This window comes from Ictidomys tridecemlineatus, chromosome 10, assembly GCF_052094955.1.
Source record: "Ictidomys tridecemlineatus isolate mIctTri1 chromosome 10, mIctTri1.hap1, whole genome shotgun sequence".
Lineage (NCBI taxonomy): Eukaryota > Metazoa > Chordata > Mammalia > Rodentia > Sciuridae > Ictidomys > Ictidomys tridecemlineatus.
The window spans coordinates 35,839,733-35,844,866 of record NC_135486.1 but is presented as its reverse complement, the minus strand read 5'-3'; the positions used below and the strand labels follow the sequence as shown (position 1 = coordinate 35,844,866).

The window sequence follows — 5,134 nt, the reverse complement described above, 5'->3', positions numbered from 1 at the left end:
ATTATAAGCCATGGCTGGGCTGCCCACCACCTCCCCAAGGCCACTGGATGGTGCCCATCAATAAGTCAGTAGCAGCGGCTGGATTTGAGATGCCTTTTGGGGAAGGGATTGGCACTATTTCAGAATCAGAGTTTTCTATAAACCTCCTCTTTGGAAGAAATCAGGAGAGGAAACACTGAACACAAAAATTATAAAGTGTATGTAAGGATGCTAAGAGGCCCGTTCTCTGTCCAGCTGAGTGGCGGTCTTTGAAAGTAGATCTTTCCTCATTATGATCTTATGGAACCACCCTTGTATATGTGGTTCTTTGGTGACTGAAGCATCATTATGCAGCACTTGACTATATATGTTTGTCCCCCATACACCTCACACAGAGTGAGACACCCACCAATATTTTTTGATTAGTGAACATATTCATGAACATCTCCTAAGCCTCAAACCTTCCAAAATACCAGAAAAGACGCACAGATTATCTTAGCACTTCTAACCGTAAGGCATTATGGGGTAGATTTATTTGTCTGCCTGCAATCTCTTATACACTAGAAGATACAAGCATTATACAAGTGTCATTGTACAGGGAGGTATCGGGGTTCTTGATGAGATCAAAGAAAAAATTTTAGAATGCATCAGGTATGAAATAAAGAATAAGAGCTTTATTATGGAAAGAAAGTATACTGAAGAACAGACATATGGGTGACCTGAGAGAGAAAATGAGTCACCCCATCTCGGTCTGTTATTTTAACATTTATAAAGGGACAGTAACTATTGAGCTGGACTAGAGGTGGAGTCAGGCCAGAGTTATTCAATTTCATGTGGTTTTCCTTGGGTTTGCACATTGCCCTCTAGTGTTCCAGGGTCATTTTTGTCTTTAATACCCATGCTTCCTAAAGGAGGGGTTCCTCCAGACTTCCAGTGGTCATCTTGCAATTTTGTTTCTTTTTCATAAGCCAATCATCAAGCTGCAGACAGGGATGCTGGCACAAGGACACTGGCTGGGTTGTTTGTTCTGTATTCCAACAGTTTATGAGTGTCTCTCTTTTGAGACTCAAGTGTTCTCTCTGTATCCCTAAATCCCCATCTCAAAAGTACTTCATTTTACTCACATCAGTATTCTCAATGCTTGGCACAGTCCCTGGCACATAGTAGGTCCTCAATAAATATGTGCAATCAATGAAAGAGCTGAATGTGGAGAGAGCTAGGACGGAATTCCAGCTAGGTCACCAGCTTGCTGAGTAACCTGAGCCAGTCACTTCTCTCTGGATCTCAATGTGTCCTTTTGTGTGGCAAGGGCATTGGCCAGATCCCCAGTGAGGTCACCTTGTCTGGACATTTCTTGAAGAACATGAGACATCAATTTACCACATTCAAGTCCATGCTAAGAGCCTTCCAGATCCATGGTCTGTCCCTGTCTTTCTCCTTCCCAGTCATGAAGTCTCTTGCTAACTTCCACAGATGAGATGTGATGAAGTCAAATAATAAAAACCCATGTCACCTGCAACCAGGGGAGTGTTTAGAAGCTAGAGAAAGGAATATCTATGAATGGAATACATGAATTCTATTAGAGTGGTGAAACTGCTGTCAGCGGTATTCTCATTTCTGAATTTTCTCTGCCCATTGAAAATCTAGGCACAAAAAGCCCCTTTGATGACACTGGATGATGTCCATCAGTAGAATGCAGGAGAACTGGGAGAGCATAAAAATGGTGGCGGTGGGATGTAACAGGTGGCAGACATAAGCAGTGGGGACATAAATTTCGGCTGGAGGGAGTTCTGTGAGCTGAGCCTTCTCTGTTGATTCCCACACCCACCCCCCATGCTTTCTTTTGAAGGGCAGTTTGCCTGAGGCGGCTCTGGCCTTGCCTGGTTTAAGTCAATAGAACATGTCACATTCCTCAGGGAACAACCACCAGCCCAAAAGGCTCAGCCCTGCAGATAAGAATACAAGTTACCCTGAAGGGCAGAGTTTTGTGACTTTCACACAGACAGATTCCAGGACTAAGAGGGACAGGATTAGAGGCAAAACCCCAACCATAAAATCTGTAAGAACAAGTTCCAATTAGAACCAGTCAGTGTGGGCCAAGGTGACCCACAGTTGCCTTGGATCTTTAGCATGTCTTTATAATAATAAAATTCCCCCTCCATGGGGTAAGACCATGCACAGTGGTGACTTGAAAGTCATCCAATCAGTGGATGTAGGCAGGACTCTGGAAACTTCTCTGGGATCCCCAATAAAACAGGAGGGAAGGAAGGCGTGGCCTGCGCCTCTCCCCAGAGGACCCATTCCCTCCCTTCCCTTCAGAGGGTCCCTTTTTCCCTTTTCCAAAACCCTTCTAATAAACAAATGCTTGCTAGTCTGAGTGACTTGTCTGAAATCTGTATGGCATGATCACAAAGAACTGGCGATGGAGGACCTCCCAGTCGCTAGGGATCCAGGGGGGAAAATGTCCTTGCTCTGCAACAGGAGGAGCCCTAAAGAAGCCATTTCCCAGCAGGCAGCCCAGGAAAATTCAGGTGAGATGAAGAAATAGTCAACATGCCCTTGAGCAAGAACAGAAGGCGAAAGAAGATGTTCAGGACTAATCTTTAAATCCCCTGAAGAGAGGAAACACACTCAAAGGGACTGCTCCGTACAAGAACAGGGTGGGAACCAACAAGATCAAGGACAGCTCAGAATCAGGAGATAGGGCACTACTTAGCCACACCCAGCCAGTGAAGGCCAAGACAACTGTGTAAGTAGTGGCTCCCTAAGAGAGAGATGTAATTCTAATCCCATGGGCTGGGGGTCCCCTCTGCATGGGTTCTGTTCCTGTCATCAATGAGCAGGCCCTGAGCCACCCCTCACATCTGGCAGAAAACTGGCTCACCACGTATCTATGGCGTTGGTGGGGTGGGCAGAAGGGGCGTGCTCTCTGCCGTGGAATGCGTGGGCTGGGCAGGCTAGCTCTTATTTCTGTCTTGACACCTCTTGCTCCCACCCCGCCTCCTCTCAATGCTCTCACTCTAAGAGCTGTTTTGCCCGCGGTTCAAGGTCAGGGAGCAGCCAAGGCCAGGAGGAGGGGCGGGCGGTGGTTCCCGGCACTGCCCTCACCTGACATTTACTTTACACGCTGTTCACTCCCAAACAATACAGTACATGCCTATTTGCAGGGTACCTTCCGTCTAGTTTCCCGGTAATCCACTCCTACCAAGCAAACACGCAGGGCTCCCCTGGCCTGCGCGGACCTGGAAAAACACAGCGCTTGGCTGGGCTCCCCGGCAAGGTTTCTGCGTCCGCTTTCAGCCAGCGCCCGCCTCTGCGGGGTGGAAGCGGCCACCGTGCTGCATATCCACCAGATGGCAGCCGCGGGCCGCAGAACCCGGACCGCGCCCGTCTTCCTTAGGCAGCTCCACCTGCGCCTGCGCAGACCCGAGTCCGCCGCCCTCGGCCCCACGCCCGGCCTGCGCTTCCGGCTGCCGGGGTTGCGGTCTGCCGCCCGCCGCGAGCTGTGGTTCTTCGGCCCGGGGAGGGAACAATGGGCGGATTTCAGGCGTCCGGGTCGGGCAGCCTTCCTCTGAGGCCCCAGAGACGCGATAAGACGCAGTGAGCGGCGGTGATGACCGAGGATTTGGAAAGAGTCTCCCGGCTGACCCGGAGGTTTCGGACCGGCTGCCACCTTGCCTTAGTCTCCCAAGTCCACTGGCCTCTCGCAGCCTGGCCAGAGCCCTTCCTCTGGCCCACTCTCCGTCCATCCGATTGAGCACGGTCGCTTCCGTCTTTGACTACAGAATTTGCACTGACCCAGAGGACCCAAGTATGGGACCTCCACTTTGCATGTGAGCCTCACTGATAGGTAGGCCTGCAAACTGCGTGTTTTTCACTGCTTAAAGAGTTGCAGAACCACAGCAGGGAAGCGCCACAGGGATCCTCGAGGCACGTGGAAGAGAAAACTGGGAAGCACATTGGCCAAAGTCATGGAGTTCGCTAATGAAAAGCATATCAGACCACCTCAGTCCTCTGCTTAGGACCCTGAAGTGGCTGCCCAGACTTACACACTTACACAGCCTCAAGGCCTTCCATCATCATCTGCCCCTGTTTATTTCCCAAAATACCCGGTTCTATTCCATTTCTTCACCATCTTGTGGCCTTGCACATTTGGCTCCCCCGTCCCAATCTCCCTTCTGACCGTTTCAGATTTTGCTTAGAGACCATTCCCTCTGGAAATCTTTCAATCTTTCTCTACCTAGCTTGTAGAATCCTATCCAACATTATTTCAGGACCGCCTGCTATTCACTTCTCTGCACCACCACCCACCAGACTGCAATAGGCCCACAGTAAGTCCTAGTTAATATTATGTCCCCAGCGTATAAGTCCAGGCCATGATAGGGACTCCGTAAGTATACAATGAATGAATCAGAGCTATACCATGCACGCCCGCATTGCTGTGATATTCAGGTGCTGCCCACTGGCCCTGTCACTCTAGTAACTAAAATAGCAGATTCCAGCATGAAGATTCCTATGCTATGTGACAGAAGTGGGGAAACCAAGTCTCAGCGAGAAAGCCTATCCTTCCAGTTCTTGGCAGAACATTGTAAGTTTTGTCTCTTAAGACTGGAGAGGAATTTCCAACATGATAGTCTCCCTACTTCTGTAGTGCAGAGGGTGCTTTCTACCTTAAAGTGTTCTCTTCATTTAACTAAGAGAAGTTAACTTAAGAACAGGTTTCAAATCTTGTGCTGGGATTTGACAGAGGTTGAGGGGCTGTGTGTACCCACTTCAACCAGAGCAGTATCACTTTTATTTTTTAACTAGCTTTACTTTTGGAAAAGAAAAGGAGCCAAGAATTCTATTACTGCCTTAAAAAATGTTTCAAGTGGAGGAGGGTGTGGGCGTGGGGACTGGGTATATAGAAACACTTTGTACTTTTTGTTCAATTTTGCTGTGAACCTAAAACTGCTCTACAAAATATAGTTTATTGATTTAAAAAAAATGTTTTGAAGTCTACACAGACAAAGAATTGTAGATTAGAGCAACTGAAGAGCTGTGAACAATTGTTAACAGCTAATCATTTCCAAGGGCTGTAGCCAGCATTCCCAGTGAAGCACATACAATATTATGACTTTCCAGCCTACCAAGCCCTTCTCCTTACCTTTTATGT

The 5,134-nt window shown here is 48.2% G+C and overlaps 1 long non-coding RNA gene across 1 annotated transcript; it reads right to left on the bottom strand.

The window, feature by feature from the left end:
* Positions 1-633: 633 nt before the first annotated feature.
* LOC144367207 (uncharacterized) lies at positions 634-4,788 on the bottom strand. The gene is made up of 2 exons (XR_013426521.1): positions 3,185-4,788; positions 634-1,492 (listed from the first exon to the last, which is right to left on the bottom strand). It is a non-coding gene; the product is annotated as an uncharacterized LOC144367207 (long non-coding RNA).
* Between the last annotated feature and the right edge of the window lie 346 nt (positions 4,789-5,134).